Source organism: Narcine bancroftii, chromosome 5, assembly GCF_036971445.1.
Source record: "Narcine bancroftii isolate sNarBan1 chromosome 5, sNarBan1.hap1, whole genome shotgun sequence".
Lineage (NCBI taxonomy): Eukaryota > Metazoa > Chordata > Chondrichthyes > Torpediniformes > Narcinidae > Narcine > Narcine bancroftii.
In genome coordinates this window covers 176,299,869-176,323,380 of record NC_091473.1, presented here as the reverse complement: position 1 = coordinate 176,323,380, position 23,512 = coordinate 176,299,869, and the positions used below count along the sequence as shown (strand labels likewise).

General features: G+C 40.3%; 1 long non-coding RNA gene across 1 annotated transcript in view; it reads left to right on the top strand.

Moving 5' to 3' along the window:
• The window catches only part of LOC138762862 (uncharacterized), a 49,774-nt gene extending 35,203 nt beyond the window's left edge, over positions 1–14,571 (top strand). Inside the window, exons 2-4 of the long non-coding RNA XR_011357215.1 lie at positions 5,065–5,270; positions 6,904–7,123; positions 14,389–14,571. This is a non-coding gene — a long non-coding RNA (uncharacterized lncRNA). The remainder of the gene's footprint in view (positions 1–5,064; positions 5,271–6,903; positions 7,124–14,388) is intronic.
• The last annotated feature ends 8,941 nt before the right edge of the window (positions 14,572–23,512 follow it).

The following is a 23,512-nucleotide window of genomic DNA, read 5'->3' as shown; positions in this document are numbered from 1 at the left end:
CAATTTTAAACTTAGGTATTTTTAACTTATGATTTTATTCTTATGTATTTTAATTATTTTTTAATTTATTTTCCTTGATTTTTTTTGCTGTTGCTTGAGGCTGCCTCAGGAATTTTACTATATCACACAATGACTGTTTACGATTAAAAATGGCTTTTTAGATAGAGCATGATATGGATGTGGATTTTAAATTGTTACATTGGGAGGTTAGCACTATACATGAAATTATGCTTTATGGACAGTACACAGCAAGAGACAGGTTTTTAACAGTTAAAAAATTATTCTTGTACATATAGAATCTTCAATAGATCTTTCACGGTGTCCCAGAGAGCTTCATGGGTAATTACATGATTTGTGCTCGGCAACACGAAAGAGCAACAAAAGTGAGCACATCAAGTTCCCAGAAAGAGTAAAGTGAATAGGATCAGATAATCTGCTTTGGTAATTTTGACTAAGGTAATGGTCATAGCACTGAAGGTAACTCCCTCCTTTATTTCAAACAGTATGATGCCACCATCTTGAAAATGCAGACAAAGCTCTTCCAAAGACAGTGTCATTAACAGAGTGTACACTGTCACTATTCCTCCACCTCTATCACATCTGCCCCCAGGGTGAGGTCCTCCATTCCAAAATTTCTGAGATGTCCTCCTTCAAAAAAATATGGTTTCCCCTCTACTGCCATCAACTTATCACTTACCTGCATCTCCTCACTATTTTCCTCTACATCCTCCCTAGCCCACTCCCATCTTGTCCAACAAGGATAAGATTCCCTTTGTACTCACCTACCACCCCACCAGCCTCCACATCCAACAGATTATCCTCCACAATTTCCACACCTATATTGTAATCTCACCTCCAGACATATTCCACAATCCTGCCCTCTCTGCCTTCCACAAGGATTGTTCTTTCCTGGACTGTCTCGCCCACTCATCCTTCCTTCTAATCACCCCCTTGACTGAAGGAAAGGCTACGCTTGCACCAACAATTCCTACCTCACCATCCTTTAGGGCCTTAAATATGCCTTCCAAGTGAAGTATCATTTCACTTGTGAACTTGCAGAGGTCAGCTACTGCATTTTGTGCTCGCATTGTGGGTTCCTCTACATCAAAGAGATGGGATCCAGACTGGAAAATCATTTCATTGAGCATCTTTGGTCCGTCTGCTACAATAACAGGAATGACCCAGTGGCCAACCATTTTAATTCCACATACCATTCCCACACCAGCATGTCTATCCATGGCCTCATGCAATGCCAAACTGAGGCTACCTGCAAAGTGGAAGAACAAAATCAAATATTCTGTATGGGCTCTCCAACCAACTTTATTAACATCAACTTCTCCAGTCTCCTTTATACCCCTTCCCCATTTCCCTATCACTCTGTCTCCTTACCTCCAGCTCCCTATCACCTCAGCTTTTTTTCTCTTCTACCCTCCCTCCCATAATCACCTTACCTGTTATCCACTTGCCCCTTCATCTCTCCTCTACTCTCCCCAACCCTACCTTTTTATTCAGGCACCTGCTTGCTTTATGCTTATACATTGATTAAAGGCTCAAGGGAAAGATATTGGTTACTTTTTACTTCCTACAGATGATTCATGGCCTGCTGAGTTTCTCCAGCACTTTTGTGTATTGTACTACAATCCCAACATCTGCAGACTTTCCTGTTTAACTCTACTCTCACTATTGCACTGGAGGACATGGCCCAGTACTCTTCAGTAGTGGAGAAGGTCAAGAACTTCAAATTCCTGGGTGTCAACATCTCTGACAATGTGTCCTGGAGTCTCCACGTCGATGCAATCATGAAGAAGGCTTGGCTGCGGCTATACTTTGCGAGGAGTTTGAGGAGATTCAGTACGTCACTCATTCTGTCTGGTTGCATCGTTGTCTGGTATGGAAGTGGCAACACTCAGGACAGGAGAAAAACTCCAGAGGGTTGTTAACTCGTCCTGCAACATCACGGGCACCAGTCTCCACTCCATCGAGGACATCTACAAGACATGGTGCCTTAAGAAAGCATCCTCTATCCACAAGGACCCCCACCACCCAGGCTATGGCCTCTTCACTCTTCAACCATTGGGAAAAAGATGCAGGATCCTGAAGTCAAGCACTCAGTAGCACAAGGACAGCTCAGAAACAAGAGTGCTGCTCAATAGATTACAGTGAACATTGTTGATAAAAGTGATATTTGATAAAGGTATGACCCAACTGTGACTACAGGCTATGTATCTACCCCTGGAAAAATACCCTTTCATCATTATCTACAGTCTTACTGGATTGTGTAACCCTACAGGCTGGATTTTGTTCTTCCTTTAGATCACTGCCCCAGTAGATTACTTAAAAGAGGACGAAAAATTGGAGCTCTTGGAATCAACTTATCCAGGAACCTATTTTAATTCATAACAGCAAGGTCAGCATTCAAGTAAAGAGGGGCAGTGAAAGAAAACGGTCAAAATTCATGGTGTAAAAGTGACAGCTGTGTAGTTAGGTCAGAAAATGTTGAGTGACCTAGATACTTCCTGCAAGCATCAACAGAAGGTTGTGGGTCAAAGCACGTCTGCGTAAAGTTGCATAGATCTCATGGTGGGAGTTAGTGGTCAGGGTAGGGCCCCAGACGTACATCTTAGTTCCGTGGAATTTATTGGGAAATTCCTTCTTCTTCTGGACTGTTAATAAAAGGATTTCTCACCTACTTAAACATTCCAAGTACAAAAAAAATTGCATTATATTAACAAGATTGAATATAAATAATCAGCCGAAAGAGGGGCCTAGATACATAGTCAGCAATGGCTGTTGATGTTTAAGGTTTGCCTTAGGGTGCTTAACTCTGTCAACTATTAGGTGAGAATTTTTCTTTATGCATATCCCTTTGCACTCAGTGTCAATTTTATCTTGTGTATTAGAATGCCCAAATTCCCTTTAGTGATAACGAAGGAATTAATTCAACATATCTGCAATTTTCTGATCACCTCTTTTTACAGTTTGTCTCACAAGATTCACTTGCAACCAAATTTTTAAGGATGACATAATGTCTCTTCCCTGCTTAAATTCTTCGTTAACCTACAAAATATTTGTATTTTAATGGTACATAGATTCTCAATTTATTATGCAACCGAACAAGATAAAGGTCACTGTGAAGCCTTCTACTTCATGATATCCAACGCAAGTTACATTAATCATTCTACATCTATATATACACATTGATCCCAAGAGTGCCATGAAAATAATTTATTTTGCAGCACATCAAAGACTTTCATTACCCATCTCTTTGATGGTAGAATATGAACATAACATGTTGTTTTCATTTTAATAAATTTACTATAACCTTTTCTCAGCCCAATGAAAGAGGAAACACTATGTTGTATTTATCATAATAGATTGGGGGTGGCACGGTTTGTGTGGCGGTTAGTGCAGCGCTGTTACAGCGCCAGCGATCGGAAACTGGGTTTGAATCTCTTGCTGTCTGCCAGGAGTTTGTACGTTCTCCCTGTGTCTGCGTGGATTTTCCCCGGGGCTCCAGTTTCCTCCCACCATTCAAAACATACCGGGGGATGTAGGTTAAATTGGATGTAATGGGGCAGCACGGGGAGTTACCGTGCTGCATGTCTAAATGTAAAAAATAAATTTATATGCGAGAAATCAAAACCTCCACCTGCAATCTTCTCTCTCATTTTGCTCTTTCTCTTTCTGTTCCCCTCTCTCTTCCTGTATTTCAGTCTGGGTCTCAGTCATTTTTCGGAATGAGCTTTGCTATTATGTTTCAATTTCAACACTTCTTATTGATTAGTAATGTAATTAAAAATTTTTTTTTAAGTATTCTGCATGGCAGGTAGTTGCACGGGCATTCAAAGAAGAAATGGGTTCGATGCAGTCTTATATTTTAATTTTTTTTTAAATTTAGAGATTCAGCACGACAGCAAGCCCTTATGGCCTATGGGCCAAATGCACCCCTGCAATCAAGTGAGCAACCAGTCCCAAACAGCTTTGGAACCTGAGAGGTTCCTCAAGGAAACCCACGAGGAGAACATACAAACTTCTTGCTGGATTCCAGCCCGGTTCGCTGGCGCTGTAATAGCTGGAATGTTCCATTTTCCTCCTACAATATTGAACAAGTCACGAACTTGTCAAGGGCAATTATTGGATAACAATGACACCAGCGGTCTATACCTAAGTATCACATGATATTCAGCAACTCCACTCCTACCTTCTTTGTTATATCTGACATTTGAAGAATACTTGTTACCATAAAAAGAGGTCATTCACCCTCAGAGAGGAGTTCAGTTATTCTATGTAGTCGATTCTCCTAACATTAGGGGCAATTTACAGTGGTTGACCTATATGGAGCACTTGGAAGAAATACGTGTGATAACACGGAATACATGCAGGGTTCACACAGACAGTGGTTTGAGAGTACCACAACTAGCTATGCCACTCTGCTTTACATGCAGTGCAAAATGATTCAGCAGATTTATTTTGTCACAATTTAAGTGTTGCATTGCCTGATAAATCTCCTCCCAATTCAAGTCCAGGAAAGATGTCAATGCTCAAAATCAAGAGTTTGAGGCCAACCGATAAAACCTAGCATTGCCATTGGGTGGCAGAAGAAGACTAAAAGGCAACTCAGCTCAAATGCATGCTCTGTAATTGGCTTTTGTTACCAAGGAGACCGTGGCAATGTTCATAGCAGAGGCAGTGGAGGCCAAGGGTGATTACAATAAAGCTGCTCTCGACCCACATTCAAAGAAAGATAACAATTCAAACACAAATGGATCATATCATTCTTTCACAAAGCAAGATGAATCATAGCAGAGTAGCTTTCAACAATGAAGCTGGGTTTTTTTGGCAATGTTGTGAATGCTATGATCAAATATGGATTCATGTCTTCGGTAATGTTTCTGTGATTCCTTAATGAAAAGACTACATGTTGTGGGCAACAAAGGTGTAACATTTGCTGTGAGGATTATGGAAGCCACCAGCCACAAACCATATATTCAAGATATATTCAATAATAAATGAGTGGCTTCTTTGCCAATTATAAGAAGCTTGAACAAGGCTCGCATTCCGCAGGTTGCTCTGGTGATGTTGATTTGTGAAGACCTCCCCAGCATCGAGAACATCTCCAGGGAATGCAGCCGTCAGAGAGCAGCAGCAATCATCAAGGATGCACACCAGCCACAGTCTGTACTCACTGCTATCAGCAGGAAAGAGGTCTAGGTGTCACCAGGTTCAGGATCAGCTCCCCCATCAGACTCCTCAACAACAAACTCAATCAGGTACTCATTTAAGGACTCTTACTTGTGCACTTCATTGATTGTCTCTCTCTCTCTGATTTGCACGGTCAGGTTGTATACATTTCTTTATTTGTTTGCATGTGAACATACCTTCTTGAGTCCAGCCTTGGTGCACTACCAGTGAGTGGAATTTTGCCTTGTAAGAATCTCAGGGTTGTATGTGATGTCATGTATGTACTTTGATAATTAATCTGAACTTTGAACAATTTCAAGATTGCATGCATCCCTTGAAAAATGCCACCTCAGGACTGGGATTATTGATGTCACTGACCTCAATCAGGGCACCATGTAGGAAGGGAGAGTGAAAAGCAAGATGAAATCCATTCAGGAAAGGAAACTCAGGTGCAAATTATTTCCTAATTGAAAGAGACAGCAGTGAGGAAAAAACTGTCCAACAAACTAATGCTATGAACGTTGTATTTTCCCATTTCAAGTATCTGATCTCCCCTGTGTTCCTTTCTCTCTCCTTCTTATCCACTCAGATCCTCTCATAACTAGCCCCACCTTTCCAAACCACCCATTGCCCAGTTTCTCTCCCTTTCCATTAATTGGTTTCATCTCCTTCTTCGCCTTGTTCCACCTATTGCCTGCCAGCCCCTGCCTCTTACTAGCTACCTCCACTCTACATTCTCAGTCCTGGCGTAGGGTCTTGAAATGTTGACCATCTCTCTTCCCACTGATACTACCTGAGCTGCTAAATTCCTCCAATAGTTTGCTTTTTCCTTGAATTCATCATTTACTAAGTTTACCTGTTCTTCTGAATGGCTAACTGCATTGCCGAACACAGATAATTGAAAGTAAGAAACAAAAATGTTTAGCTAAATTTATAGATGTTAACCAAGTGCATGAGTTATGTAAAAAATTAGTTATGCATGATCCGATATTGTGTGTAAGGTGTTAATGAATAGAATAATTTAATCTGTAGTTAGTTGTTGATATTCTGAGTTTATTACTTTGCTTTAAAGGGAAAAGCCTGGGTCATATAACATACGAATAGACATTTTCAGTTTCATTTATGGCTTTGTGACCCACCGCTGAATCCTTTAGTCATTAGAAGGACAAGACAAAGGCAAACCATGACCGCTGATGTAAAGATGAAATATCTGGAGATTCTCAGCAGGTGAGGCAGAAAGAGAGTTGTGGTATTTTGGCCTTTTACCTCTGCCTACGCCTTTGTGTGGATTCCTTTAACTAGAAGTCTTCATCCCCATCTGTGGACTCTTTCTCCAATTTTCAGAATTCTCAATTCACTTAGACCCTCCCTCTGCCTATTTCCCTATTCAATTTATTCATTGCTAACCTTTGACATAACATTGACCCTCTCAATTTTCCAGGGCGGTATGATTAGCATAGCAGTTAGCACAAAGCAGTAACAGTGGCAGTGATTGGGAGCAGGGTTCGAATCCCGCGCTGTCTGTAAGGAGTTTGTACATTCTCCCTGTGTGGGCTTTCTCCAGATGCTCCAGTTTCCTCCTACTGTTCAAAATGTATGGATGGGGGGTAGTAGGTTAATTGGGTACAATCGGGTGGCACGGGCTCATGGGCCAAAAGGGCCTGTTACTGTGCTGTATGTCTACATTTAAATTTACTCACTGCTGTCTTTGTCCTTCTGAAGGTGCAACACTCGATTGGCTGAGGGACAACCCCACATCATTATTGAATCTGATGGCAAAGTGTAGAGCTCGTCGAAAGAACCAAAGACTTGTTGATCCAAACCAAGGCTTTTATTAGCAAAAGACAGGAGCTCTTCACAGTCCGGAATGATCCGACCTGGCTAGGGACACAACCCTTTAAGGCCCAGACAGTAGGCGTGGCAAAGCTCTCAGCCAATCGCTGTAAGCACAGTCATTACACTCTAGATACTGTAACTATATACATTGGTGATCTTTCTTTGGCTTGGCTTCGCGGACGAAGATTTATGGAGGGGTAATGTCCACGTCTGCTGCAGGCTCGTTTGTGGCTGACAAGTCCGATGCGGGACAGGCAGACACGGTTGCAGCGGTTGCAAGGGAAAATTGGTTGGTTACACAAAGGCAGTACTATTGTGGAATGGCAAACTGACCTCTACGTCATGGGGGTAAAAAGCAATTTGTCCAAATGCCTCCTCATGTGTCCCTCAACTAAACAGTTGCTGACTGCATATCCTTTGGAGATTTTCCCTCCTTAACATCCACAACCTCACACAGCCATTTCTACAAGCCACGAGAAGGACTGTGCTGGTGGACAAATTGGATGTGTCCTGCATCGGATCAATCCAGCATTCCAATTGTATCACATCCAAACACGAGATGTGGCAGCAGAGCAAAATAATATTTGGCCTATAGATCCCGCACCAGCCCTATCCAATACAACCCAATCAATTTTATTCCCCATCTATTTATCCTATGGCCCACAATACACATCTCGTCAATTCCGTTTTGAAAGCCATGCTTTCACCACTATTCACTGCACCCTCTCTAATGCCCATCCTTCCTGTGAGGCAGGCAGCAACCAGAAATGGATGCAGTACCCTGTCTGCAACTTGTCAAGTCTTTTTAAAGGTTTGTTATGAATTCCACTGCCCACTGTGTAAAGTAGCATTTCCCCGTGACGTTCCTGGTACCTTGACATTCATCTCAGATTGGTGTCAAGCCTTCAACCAACTGAAACATTTTCTAACTCGGATTCTCCACAGTTATCAGACTATTAAATGGACCTCGAAGTGAGGTTGGCCTTGCAATACTTGAATTAAACTTTGTAACCATATAGTTTCCACTTTTGAGTACAACTCTATCAGTTGTACTCAAGGAATGTAGTGCAAAATCATAGCGTCTGCAGAATTTCATGTTTAACTGTGCTCAAGGATTGATTTTCTTGACTGGAGAACACAAAGGTTTTCATTATATCCTAGTACCTATGGTAATAAACAATTCAATTCGTCAAACCTCCAAACCTCATACCAAAGGCCTTTCTTTCTCGACAATAGACCCAACATCATCACCCTCCTCTGCTTGGCAAAACTTGTCCTCACCCTCAATAACTTCCTTTGACTCATCCCACTTTCTCCAATTCAAAGGGATAGTTGCATGGGTCAACTATGTGACACAGGCCCCTCAATTCTTACTCCACTACATGGATGTCTACTTTGGTGCTGCCTCATGCAGCCATCATGAGCTCATCGATTTTATCCACCTTGCTGTCAACTTCCACCCTGACCTCAAATTCACTTGGATCATCTCTAGCAACACCCCTCTTTTTCTTGACCTCTTTGTCGCCATCTCTGGAGACAATTTCTACAAACCTACCAACTCCCACAGCTACCTCGACAACACCTCTTCATATCTGTCCCCTGTAAAGATTCCATTCTTTTCTCTCAATCCCTCTACCTCCCTTGCATCTGTTCTCAGGATTAGGTCTTCCATGCCAGATCATCAGAGATGCCCATTTCTTCATACAACGTGGCTTTCCTTTGACCACCATCAACTCGGCTTTCACCTGCATATCCTCCAATACCCACACATCTACCTTGGCCCCCTCTGCCCCCCCACGCACGACAAAGATAGGATCCCCCTTTTCCTCACCTACCTCCCCACCAGCCTCCATGTCCAACCTATCATCCTCTGCCATTTCCGCTATCCCCTACGTGATTCCACTACCAGACACACCTTCCCCTCTCTTCTCCTCTCTGCTTTCCGCCCTCCATGACTCCTCCCTCCGTGACTCACTTGTCCACTCCTCCCTCCCCACCAATCATCTCCTTGGGACCTACCCCTATGATCGCAGGAGATGCTCCACGAGCACCCACCCCTCCTCCCTCATCACCATTCGAGGCCTCAAACAGTCTTTTCAAGTGAAGCAACACTCCACGTGAATCTGCAGGCCTCCTCTACATAAAAGAGATTGGGTGCAGACTGGGAGATCGCTTCATTGAGCACCTTGACTCTGTCCGCTGCAATAGTGTGGATCTTCCAATGGCCACCTATTTCATTTCCCAGTCACCATTGCCTTGCTGACCTGTCTGTCCATGGTCTCGTGCACTGCCAGACTAAGTCCACCCACAATTGGAGGATCAGCACCTCATCTTCCGACTGGGCACCCTCCAACCAAATGGCATTTACATCGACTTCTCCGGTTTCCGTTAAACAACCCCCCCCCCCCCACCTCATCTTTGTCCCTGTTTCCTTTCCTCTCTCTCTCTTCCTTTCTCCCTCTGTCTCCTTTCACAGACCTAATATCAATTCTCACCTTTCCTATCCAATTAACACCTTTTGTCTGTTGGTCTGGATGCCTCCCTCCTCCCATTCTTTCTCCTTTCTCTCCCAGTCTTTATTGAGATGCCTGCCTGCTTTTTGCTTATACCTTGAAGAAGGGTTCAGGCCTGAAACTTCAGTATTATATCTTTACCTCCCTATGGACGCTGCAGACCGGCTGAGTTCCTCCAGCTCTTACTACAATCACAGCATCTGGAGACTTCTGTATTTCATTCCTAAATCACCTTTCGGCCTACACAAAGGAGAATCCTAGTCTCTCCAATCTATTGATGCAACGAAAACTCTTGTCTACAAGAGTGTTCCACTAAATCTTTCTGCACCTACTCCAATGACTTTATAGCTGCAGTAGATTTGGAAGCAGTATTCTGGTAACAGTGAACCAATGTATCATGAGGTTTGCTATAACCTCTTTGCTTGTACATTTTTTATGCCTTCCTTATAAAATTCAGTGTCCTGTGTGATGGTTTTGAATCCCCTGAACCAGTTCTGCACTCTTCAAATAGTTCTGAGCATTTACACACAGATTTCTCTGTTCCCTTCTGCCATTTCGAATTGCACCCTTAAATATGATATGATTTGTAGAATTCTATTGGACTCTGAAGGTGGGAATAGGGTTGGAGAAGAGTAAGAACCATACTTCCCTTCACCTTTCACAAAATAATCATTATACCTGTTTAGGATGTACCATGTATTTAATGTGGCCCTCATGGATTTCAATTCACCCTCGCCCTCATGTAAGTGAGAATGAAGGTCAAAATTGTGTGAGACAAAATATAGGTTGTAGAGTTTCTGGGATTTCATACCATTGCATCAGACTCAAATCATTTTGTACAGAAGCAGTCCCTTGAGTATGATTTGTTTGGACCAAGGCTGTGCGGCCTATTTAATACCGCTCAGTACTTTCAAATGGTTCAGTAACTTTCCACATGGCCACAAGCAATAAAATAAATTAAATCATAAATTACATGTTGGGAAGTTAATGCAAAGCTCAAGCAGGCACCTGTTCAATAAGACAGAGCAAATTGCCAGCATTTGAATTTTGTCAAAATGTGGAGGGTTCAGTAAATTGTAAAATAAGCAATTGGGCCCACCTCACCTCCAGCCATTGAATTTCAGTCAGTTTGGAATGCCTCTCCCGTGTACAAGCAGCTCTTGAGGGGAGAAGCTCCCTCTGCATTTTGGTCCCTGTTTCTATTTTTGTCGCACATGAGCATGTTGAACACATTTTTACTCTTTAATCTAGTCTCATTCACTCAAGCTCCACCCTTCATCTTCCAGTACTCTGCAGCCTTTCTGCAAAATAATTTTCTTCGGACATTAAATAACATCCTTGTGTCACTATAGTGCAAAAATTAGGACTGGGTAATAAAATACTAGTTGGCTTAGAACATAAGAACATCATAAACAGGAGCTGAGTAGGCCATTTGGCCCATCAAGCCTTCACTCCCATTCTATATGATCATGGCTGATCTTTTCCCCAAATCCCTTAATTCCCCAACTATCCATCCCACCTTGTCTTAAAATACAGGTACTCTCTGACTTACATCTGTAATTGGGACCGAAGGATCGGTCTTATCTCAAAATGGATGTAAGTAAGTATTTTGCCGTGCACGTGGAGTACTGAAGGCTTAAAGCAAACATTTTAATCAAATCTTTTTTTTAATCATAAATTTTACAGTAACAATTTATGCTCCCTGAATTTGTCAATCAATCTTGACGAATCTTTCCACATTTTTCTGGTCCATGTTTACCTTGTTAGTTGCCATCCTGGGGTCTGTAGGCTGAATGAAGCCATCTTGATTTCTGTGCACATGCACGAGTCTTCGGTTGGTGCATGGGTGGTGGGCTCATGCATGGGAGCTTGGATGACACATGCATGAGAATTCAGCACCCTAACAATAGTGAATTCACACCCTTAACATTCATGGATGTACCAACCGAACTCCAGTACGTGAACTCACTGCGCATGCACCAACTGAAGACTTGTGCATGTGCACAGGAATCAAGATGGCCGCACCCAGCTTATGGACTCCGGGATGTTGACTAACAAAGTAAGTACACACATTTTGGCTCTTACAAGCCCTGTATTCCTGTTATGTTTGTCAAATACGATAGAATCCATGTAAATTTTATATTTTTTAAAAATTTGGTCAAAATGTGCAGATGGACATAAGTCACATAGGTCGCAAATCTGGGAGAACCAGTATTTTTACTGAGGTAGCCTCCAATGCTTTAATGGGCAGCAAATTCCACAGATTCACCACGCTCTGGGAAAAGCGGTTCCTCCTCATCTCCGTCCTAAATCTTCCACCTTGAATTATGAGGCTAGTCTTCCCCACCAATGGAAAAAAACTTTACCTCTATCTCCTATGCCTGCTTTGAGAAGAAGAACCAAACAGAGCCTAGTAGAATCCCTGAAAAGGCTGAGGACCCTGTGATATCTGTCTCTGAGGATGACGTCAGATCATCATTCAAGAGGGTGACCCCTCACAGGGTGTCAGGCCCTGACGGCGCACCTGGCATGTAACTGAAAATCTGTTCCAACCAACCAGCTAGAGTGTTCATGGACATTTTCAACCTCTCCTTGCTGTAGTCAGAGGTTCCCACCTGCTTCAAAGGGCATCAACCATCCCAGTACCCAAGAAGAGTGTGGGCTACCTCAACCACTACTGCCCAATAGCACTAACTTTCTACTGTGATGAAATGCTTTGAGAGGCTGGTTATGGCCAGAATATGTACCTAAGTAAAAATCTGGGTCCACTGCAATTCACCTGTCATCACGATCACTTCACAGCTGATGCAATATCACTGGCTCTCCACTCAGTTCTGGACCACCTCGAAAACAACAATTCATACATACAGCTGCTCTTCATCAGCTACAGTTCGGCCTTCAACAACATTATTCCCTCAGTGCTGGTCAAGAATCTACAAACTCTAGGCTTCTGTACGCCACTCTGAAACTGGACTTTCTCATCAGAAAGCCCCAGTCAGTATGAATTCAAAACAAAGGAGATGATTGTGGACTTCAGAAGGAAGTCAGGGGAACCCGACCCAGTCTTTATCAAGGTCTCAGTAGTGGACAGGGTCAAGAACTTATTCTTGGGTGTGAGTATCTCCGAGGATCTGTCCTGGAGCCTCCATGTTGATGCAATCACAAAGAAGGCTCGCCAGCACCTATACTTTGTGAGGTGTCTGAGGAGATTCTGTATGTCACTGAAAACTCTCAAAAATGTCTACAGGTGTGCCATGGAGAGCATTCTGGCTGGTTGCATCACTATCTGGAATGGAAGCTCCAACTCTCAGGACAAGAGGGTTGTTAACTTGGCCTGCAACATCACTGGCACCGGACTTCACTCCATCGAGGACATCTACATGAGGCGGTGTCTTTAAAAAGCAGCCTCTATCCTCAAAGACCCCCACTACCCAGGCCACACCCTCTTCACTCTGCTACCATCAAGAAAAGGTACAGGAGCCTAAAGACGTGCCTCAGCGGCACAAGGACAGCTTCTTCCCCGCTGCCATCAGATTCCTGAATGATCAATGAACCGAAGACACTGCCTTACTTTTTGTGCACTACTATTTTAATTTTTTTAAATTATAGCTATGTTGCAAGACGGTTATAATATGTATGTTTACGCAATGATGGTGATACAAAAAAAACAAATTTCATGACTTGTTCATGACAATAAATTCTGATTCTGATCTTATCTGTCCCTTTCATAATTCTATGTTTCTATAAGATCCCCTGTCATTCTTCTAAATTTAAGTGAATACATAGAACATAGAAACATAGGAAAAATAGGAGGTGCAGGAGTAGGCCATTTGGCCCTTCAAGCCGGCACTACCAATCAATATGATCATGGCTGATCAGTACCCAGTTCCTGTTTCTCCCCATACCCCTTGATCCCCTTAGCCACAAGGGTCAAATCTAAACTACTCTTAAATGTTGACAAGAAACCGGCCTCAACTATTTCCTGTGTCAAAGAATTCCACAGATCCACCACCCTCTGAGAGAAGAAATTTTTCCTCATCTCAGTCCTAAAAACTTCCCCCTTATCCTTAAACTGTGACCCCTGGATCTGATTTTTCAGTTTCAGATGACACAATCTCTCCTCATAAGCTAACCCCTTTTCACTGGAATCAACCTGGTGAACCTCCTCCAAAACCAGTGGACCCTTCCTCCAGTAAGAAGACCAGAACTCTATTCAGTACTCCTGCCGCAACCTCATAGAACCTTGTACAGTTGCAGCATCACCTCCCTGTTCTTAAATTCAATCCCTCTAGCGATGAAGGCCAACATTTCGATTGCCTTCTTGATTGCCTGCTCCACCTGCAAACTCCCAGGTCCTTCTTCTGATCATGGCCATCCACACTGTCCGTTCCCTATCCGACCTAGTCCCACTTGCCTATGCTTGGCCCATATCCTTTTAAACCTTTCCTATCCATGTACCTGTCCAAATATCAATTGTACCCACCTCTACTATTTCCACTGGCAGCTTGTTCCACATGCCCACCACCTTCTGCTGCACATTATCTTTGAAGTTAACTTCAAGGTACTAATTTCAGAAGCAGTGCATAATGCACTCTCTCTCTCTACTATATAGCATATTTAGTCCTAGTGATGTTAGATTAATTTCTGGGCAATTGTCCTTTCTAATATTTTTACATATTTTCTGCTGTAGACTGCAGCCTCATACAAACTTACAACATAATATCTGTCATATGTCTGTCCTTTTCGCTAGCACATCAGCATCCACTTGAGGTCTGCTGTTATACTTCTCACTATTTGCTATGTAACTAAATGATATATCATCTCCAAACTTACGGCTGATTTTCATATTCACTTTCAGGTCCTTAATACTTTGCAACTATTGTAACAGTCCGAACATTGAACACCAGAGGATCTATTGCAGTCAGCCTCACTTGATTAGCATGGACAAGTTGGGCCAAAGGGCCTTGTTTCTAAGAATTTTAAGACTTTACCAGATGATGTTAAGGAATAGAGTTAATGATATAAATAATTACTACATTTTTAAATATAGGGAGTGGTCTTATTTCCTTGAATAAATTCAAGATTCCACAGAGTTTATAAGGAGTCAAAACTTTATACACTTTTGCCAAATGCATCTTTTTATTCTTATTCTTCTTTCCTAGAGTTACTAACCTCTTGCTGGGTACAGATGCAATCTCTAGTGCCAAGCCAAAAAAAAACTTTTGAATTATGCCATGAGTTTAAATACTGCATATTGCAAATAATCCAAAGCTTATTTTAAAAAGTAAGCTAAATCTAAGCTATTCCACTCAACGCTTAATTGTCCTTTGTAAATAAAGCACTTTACAACCAACATCAATTTAGACTATCTGCATTTGCAGCTAAAAAGTGTACAGAACTCCATAATTATGCCTTAAAGCAAAAATAGATCCTCTCTACTAATGAACACTAGATGGTTATTTTCCAGGCATATATTTCTATCCTGTGTCTTCAGCAGCCAGCTGAGAACCTAATGTCGACAAAGAATGGGATGGATCAAAAGCCCTATGGCCAAGATCGCACAGATTTCTGTAGTACAGCTCTGTCATCACAGTAAAAGAAGGATATTTCAGAAATAAACAGCTAAAGATGTCCTTTACAGTTTAAAAAAATAACTAGAGGTTTTGTGTGAATGCAGGAACCTAAAAGGAGGGAAGCTCTTCAGTCATTTGCTTATAGGAAAATACAGTCTTATAGTTCCATTAAATGCTGGAATGGACAATATATTGATTGCTATGTGAAAGAGAAGGATATGTTAACAATCTAAATGTAAATATACAGCAATTTAAAGCCAGCAAAATATTTCAGACATGTCACAGGAACAAAATTTGACTCAGAGCCAGATTTCTGGCCACATAACCAAAAACATGGCCAAAGAGGCTGATGTTAAAGAACGAATTAGTGATAGATACATTTAGAGAGAACCTCAGGCCTCGGCAGCTGAAGGCAAAGCCACCAATGGAGTAATAACAAGTGTTTGATCAAGAGGGCAGATTTAGATCCAGAGGTAGGGAGGGGAAAATCCATTCTGGGATTTGAAATAATGGATGCTGCAGGAGTCAGGCTTGTGAGAACCAGGTATCGGGACCACCATTCATGAGGGTGCTGATGGTAAGCAGTGTTCCCGAAGAGCATCAGTGGTTGACAGCTTCCTTATCATATTGGAGCTCCAGAACCAGGGGCTCAAGTTCACTGCTGGAAATGGACAGGAGGAGAGTGAAGGAGGTGAATACATGGACACTCAATGTCTCTGAAGAGATTCTCTTTCTTTCTTTTTCAATTTTTTTATTAATCATATTATAGGTAAACAATACATGAGGAGAATAAGTGCATAATCAAAAAGTGGAAAAATATCAATATACAACTTCATATAACATATTTCATTACACCACAATTAACGAATATGTTCTCATCTCCTCAATGAAATCTTAAAAAAAAAGAAAATTTTATTATATAAAATCCCCCCTAATCTAATAAAAAAAAACAAAAAGAAAAAGACTGGGCAGCCTATCCAGAGAATTTATTAATAACAATTAATCATCTGGTCTTCACCAACAAAGAGAAAGGAAGTAAAATTAAATATAGTCCAGAAGTGAAAATTATTATACTAAGTCATGTGGAAATAATTTATAAAAGGTCACCAAGTCTCTTCAAATTTAACAGAAGTATCAAAAGTACAACTTCTAATTTTCTCTAAACTTAAACATGACATAATTTGATAGGACCATTGAATCAGAGTATGTGGATTAGAATCTTTCCATTTAAATAAGATAGCTCTTCAAGCCAACAATGTAGAAAAGGCTATAACCCGATGTGTGTAAGTGGGAATTCATCCCACTTCTGGATCTATAATTGAAAAAAGAGCAGTCAATGGGTCAGGTTGCAAACTAATATCCAGAACAGCTGACAAAGTCTTAAAAATATCTGTCCAATACCTCTCCAACATAGGGCATGACCAAAAAAATACGAGTTATAAAAGCCACTTCTGATTTACATCTATCACAAATAGGACTAACAATAGAAAAAGATTTGGGCTAATTTATCTTTCAACATATGAGTCTGATGTACCACTTTAAGCTGAGTCAAAGAATGACAAGCACATATTGAAGAGGTATTAACCAACCCAAAAATCTTCTCCCATGATTCCTCTGGAAGATGTAACGTTCCTTTTCCCAATCCCTTTTAATTTTGTCATTAGAATTTGATTGCAATCTTAATAACTTATAATAATAATTATTATTATTAACTATTAAACCCTTATGAGAAGGGTTTGAATGAAAAAAATGTATCAACCAAATCCATTTGGTACGATGTTGGAAAGTTAAGCAGTAAAGTATTCAGAAAATGTCTAATTTGGAAGTATCTAAAAAAATGTGACTTGGGTATATAAAATTTTTTAGATAATCATTAAAAGACATTAAGCTATAATTCATAAACAAATCTGAAAAAGAAATAATTCCTTTAATTTTCCAAAAAGAGAAGGTTTGATCAATTATAGATGGTTGAAAAAATAACTAAGAAAAATTGTGCAAGATAAAATAAAAAATTTCAATTCAAAGCACTTCCAAAATTGAAACTAAATCCGTACTGTATGTTTAACTATTGGGTTGAAGGTATGTTTACTAATCTTAGAAAAGGAAGAGTTTCTCCCAATAAAGAGGCTACTGATACCTCCGCATGGAATTCAGTTCTGAATCTACCCAATAAGGATGTTCAAATTTAACAGAATAGTAGATCCCGAAAATGATATAGTGGATGTTAACTGCCCAATAATAGAGTTTAAGATTAGGTAAAGCCAGACCACCATATTTCTTTAATTTCTGCAGATGGAATTTATACAATCTGGCATTCCTTTTATTCCAAATATAAAAAGATATTTTAGAGTCAATATTAACAAAAAAAGGATTTTGGAATAAAAACTGGGTCTGCTTGAAATAATACAAGAATTTAGGTAATATTATGATCTTAATAGCATTAATATGACCTATTAAAGATAAAGCCAATGAAGACCATTTAGAAAGAGATTGTTTCACATAATTTATCAAAGGAAGAAAGTTAAATTTATATAGATCTTTAAATGTTTTGGTAATTTTAACCCCAATAGGTAAAATGGTCTTTAACCACTCTAAAAGGTGTATGATTATATACAGGTACATACATTTTATTGGGAATAATTTGCTCTTATAAAGATTCAATTTATATCTAGGGAGACTACCAAATTGGGAAAGCAAATACAACATTGGAGGAATAGATTTCTCAGGAAAGGATGCTTTGTGAATTCCATCTCCTCTATTAATTCCCTGAATGTCACTGGAATCCAGAAGTGTTAATGCTAGGGATTCTAAAGCTAAATTAAATAATAAAGGACTAAGAGGAACACCCTGTCTAGTTCCTCAAAATCACCTAAAAAATGAAGATTTTTGATTATTCGTAATTTGAGCAGTGGCTGGAGCTCGATAAATCAAATTAATCCAAGAGATAAAACCAGGGCTGAAATTAAATCTTTTCAAAACTTCAAACAGATATTTCCATTCCAAAGCCTGTTCTGCATCTAACCACATCACACATTTTGGAGTTTTAAATGATGGGGAATAAATTATGTTAATTGATCTAAGGATATTAAAGTATGACTATCAATTCTTTATAAATCCTGTTTGGTCTGTAGGGATGATCTGAGGAAGAATATTGAAGGGACTCCCTTATGCTTCTCTTTTTCTTATTGGTGGGGTTGATGGGCTAGTGTCACCTCTTCATGTGCCTTTACAGTAAAAAAAAGTTAATGCATTTTATGTATTATGTACATGACAATAAAATGGAATGTTAATATGTGGCTTACCTGGAAGTCAAAATAGACAGAACCCCAGGAATAATTGGTGAATGGGACTTGCCACAGTTGGTGATCATCAAGACAACTTAGTTTAGTCTAAAAAAATAGCAATGTAGTAATTGTTGCCAACATATAACCTGATCCATTATCGCAAACTCGGGGAAAATTTTATTTGATTTTGCAAAGTCTTGCCACAAGAGGACACTCCTGTCTCACACACACACACACACACACACACACACACACACACACACAGACACACACACACACACACACACACACACACACACACACACACACACACACACACACACACACACACACACACACACACACACACACACACACACACACACACACACACACACAACTGGTTCTCCCCTCCAGTCTGCATCCTGTCTTCTTTAAATTAAAATTGTCTTCAGCAATAAAATGAAGGGGAAACCCAATCTACCTCCGAACCACCTACTTTGGTTTAAAATAGAAGCAGGTTCAAGGCAAGGCAAACTACTTGCTTGTATGGATCAGATTGCAATTTAGATATTATAATAAGGTTGTTTGCATCACAGTGAAATAACATAATAAACGTAATCATGGGCATGAGATTCTGGGCTATGAAAAAGTCCCTGGTGGAAGGAACACCAAGTCTGAATCCAGAAGCCGTGTCTTTGCCGTTAACCACTGAATTTAATTTATCTGCATCACCAAAACCTTGCACTCAGAAGTAAATTCAGTTATTTTGATTTCCTCACAAAATCTCCCGTCTCCCTCACCCTGCCTTCCATACTTTCAACCTCTGCCTTCCTTTGACCTCCAACCTTGGCTACTGGTCTTCAGCTTTTACTAAGCTCCATTTCAAACCTTTAATGTTTCTAGCTCCCCTCTCCCTATTATCCATTGTTTTAATACAATTGCAATCCCTTTTGCCACATTCACCTAGAGAAACTTATCTTCAGTTGGAAAACCTGGGGGAATTAAGAAGATGCAGAAGTTCTTGGCCTTTCCATTCAAATCCCAGCTATTAGCTTGGACTTTCAGCAACTTTGCCATAGAAAAAATATAAAAGCCTAATGATTCAGAGTCAAGTCTAACTAATGGCAGACATCAATGGATACATTGCTCTGTTAAATTATGGCCAACAAATATTCATGTCAGACACATTGCCATGGAAACATTTTGAATCAGCCATTAATGCTTGCATTATTCATTACCAAGCAGTTCAAATTTATTTTTTATTGCTTACATTGGGTAGAAATCATTTTCCTTGGCAGCTTTTTCATACACCATTCATGGCATCAAATTAAAATCTTATTAATCTACTTTGTTTCACAATGGCCCTCTGCGTTTCATTTACATTATATTGAAAAGAACCTAATAAGAATCCTTCGCTCTGAAAAGTTAATAACATGTTCAGTATTCAAACATTCTTGCTGTTCTTTTAGGTTACTGTAATTTTCTAAATGAAACTGTTCCCTGCATTGTAGAATGATGTGCCAGAGGAAAGGGGTCAGGGGTTTATCTCTGGTCATTGATGCTAATTGCATGGAGGAGAAGATTGTTGCTCTACTCGCTGTGCTTTCCGTTCAGATGAGTTCAATTTTATTGAGCCATCATTGTAATGGAACATGCAAAGGTAATGCACAGGAAATAAGATTCAAAAAGAGATGCAATGGCAGATGTGCCGATGCTTAATCCAGGAGTACGATAGATCTTAGAAGAAGGAGAAGCACATAAGGATGAAGATTTAGTGAGGAGTTCCACAGCTTAAGATCTAGACAAGTAAAAGTATTACCACCAAGGATGAAACAACTCCAGTGGGATTGCGCAAGTATGGAACAACACAGAGATCTGGAAGGATGTAGGACAGGAGGTGATTACAGAAGTATTATCGGCTTTCCTGCTCCCGCCTCTGGATTAACCTCCTCTGCCCCCGACTGGCACTACTGTAAATTACCCCTTGGGTACAGGTAAGTGGTCGAATCTGAGGGAATCCATGTGAATATAAGGCCAATAAAAGACAGTATGAATGATTGGTGTAAATGATGGACTTCAGGGACTTGGAGGGTTGAAAGGCCTTTTTTGCACTGTATCCCTCCCTCCCTATGTCTCTATGAAGAGGCAAGGGCAGGAGTAAATTTGAAAATGAGGAAGAGAATTTTAAAAACAAGGCATTGTTTAAATGGAGTCAACATAGGAAAGTAAGAGCAAGGCCGAAGGATGAATGGCAGAATCTGAATTAGAGCACAGGCAGTAGCCCCCAGTGCCATTGGTCAACAGGAGTGACAACAACTTCTGGGTAATACTCTCAGACGTATTTAGTCATAGCTTTTAGTCTACATATTTTTATTTTTTTGCATAGATCTCCAATTGTTACAAACATAGTGACTGTTCTCCAAAATGTTATGCACCGATTAAGGAGGATTGTCAAAAAGAGTTCATTTCAGATTTTTTCTTGTTTTAGAAAATTTTAAATGGACAAAAATGTTATAAACACAGCTAGGATTAGGTTTAATTGCCAAATGCAAAGAATAACAATTTCAGGAGTATTGTGTGCAGTTTTGGTCACCTAACTATAAGAAAGATATCAATAAGATAGAAAGAGTGCAGAGATTTACTAGGATGTTGCCTGGACTTCAGGAACTGAGTTACAGGGAAAGGTTAAACAGGTTAGGACCTTATTCCCTGGAGCGTGGAAGAATGAGGGGAGATTTGAGAGAGGTATTTCAAATTATGAGGGGGTTAGACAGAGTAAATGTAGATAGACCTTTTCCACTGAGATACAAACCTGAGGACATGGCTTAAGAGTGAACGTGAGGGGGGAACTTCACACAGAGAGAGTGGTGGGAGAGTGGAATGAGCTTCCAGCTGAAGTGGTGAATGCGAGCTCAATTTTAACATCTAAGAGTAATTTTGACAGGTTCTTGAATGGGAGGGGTATAGAGGGCTATGGACTGGGTGCAGGTCAGCAAGAAAAATGGTTCAGCACAGACTAGAAGGGCTGAAGAGACCTGTTTCTGTGCTGTAATGTTCTATGGTTCAGGTGATATTCCAGATATAAATGACAAAATACAAGACCTGTAGGCTGCTGTTTATAATCTAACTCTGTAATATGTTGTAATTTTAAGACATGAACACAGCTACTCAATGAGTTTAGAGCAAATGATGGGATCAATTCACTCCCAGACCTACTGATAACTTTGTGTCTGTACTGGCATTGTATGCATGTCACTGAGTTCACAGACATGTAACTCTCTACTGGTAGATGTAATATCATTGGTTTGCTGGATGAATGGTGGTAACAACATCAGCAACATGAAGACTTCGGCTAAACACCCCTGTTGCAATTCAATAGGGAACTGAAGTCAGGGAGATAGCATTTAAAACTTCATTACAGTCTGATATATTCATTATCTGCCTCATAGTTTCAAACACATTGGAGCTGGTTCACTCTTGAAGATGATGGCTGCAGTTTGTAAATCAAATAAAAATTGCTGGAACTCTGAAATACGAAGAGAAAGTCTTGGAAGTACTGATCAGATTGAGCAAAACCTTACAGTAAGAAACGGGCTCGAGAGCCCACCATGTCAGTATTGATTTCTAGAAATGTTCTTATCCCATTTTCCAGCACTTGGACCAAAGCCTTCCCCACCATGGCATCTTAAGTGTTAATCAAAGTCCTTTGAAATATGGAAAGAGAATAAGATTTTATATTTCTAGTTGAGAACTCTTCATTTGAACAGAGAAAACATTGCATCCTTCCTGGTTGAATTCTACATATTCAGGAAGTTCGATATCTCTTTCTGTATCAGAACTGATCAGATCATCTACCTGTAGTATTGGCTCAGCCTTTCTCTCAGGGCTTAGTCTGATATGACCAACTGGCCATGTCCTGCATCTCTACATTTTGCAGGTTTTAGATTCCTGTGGCTTTTTGTTCCTTTGTTTGTGTTTTATAGTTTGATGTCCTCAGAAATAATGTATAATTCAAGTACAGGTACTCCCTGACTTATGACCATAATTGGGACCAAAGGATCGGATGTATCTCGAAATGGATGTTAGTTGGAATTTTGCCTAAGCACATGGAGCACTGAAGTCTTAAAGCAAGCTTTTTAATCAAATGTCGTATTTGATGAACTATAGCAAGGATAGAGGGCATACAAGAGCCAAAATGTGCATACTTACTTTGTTGGCATCCCAGGGTCCATAACCTGAGTATGGTCATCTTGATTCCAGTATGCATGTATGAGTCTTCAGTTGGAACATTTGCAGTGAGTTCGCGTACTGGAGTTCGGTTGACGCATGCACAAGAGTTAAGCGCGAAAGTTAAGCATCTTGACCATATTGAATTTGCACCCCTAACTCTCACGAATGCGCCAACTAAACACCAAAACACGAACACACCACACATGTGGCAACCAAAGACTCGTGCATGTGCATAGGAATCAAGATGGCCACACCCAGCCTACGGATCTGGGAAACTGATTAACGAGGTAAGTACGCACATTTCGGCTCTTACATGCCCTGTATCCTTGTTATAGTTTATTAAATACAGCATAACCCATGGACATTTTAAATTTTTCTTATATATTTTCTGTGTCATATGTGTGGATGTCACACATAAGTCACATGGGTCTCAAGTCAGGGAGAACCTGTAAAAACAAAAATTAACCAAAAATTGAGGGCAATTTCTAGCTGATGTTCAGTGCTGATGTTGAACTTTTCAAATTGGCTGTATGTTGGAAAGGAAACCCTGAAATAAATGTTTATTTGCTACAAGCTTTACTTCTGAGCTCCTGCTATGTGACAATATCATCAAAATACCAAATCACTTCCAAGTGTACAAGAAGGCTCCTGTTCATTTGATTAGATTCAGTTAACATTTCAGGTCAAAGACCCTTCATCAAAGCTTACAACCAGTCTCTCTCCACAGATACTGCCTGACCTGTTGAGTGCTTCCAGAAATTCTTGTTTTATTTCAGATTGCGCATTTGCAGTTTTTTTGATTTTTGTGAAATAAATCTCTACAATTTCTCCAGAATAATTTCTCTCTGCCTCACTTTGTAAAGAGAGAATAACAAGTTAGTTTTAAGTTACAGAATTGGGGATGGATCAGAGA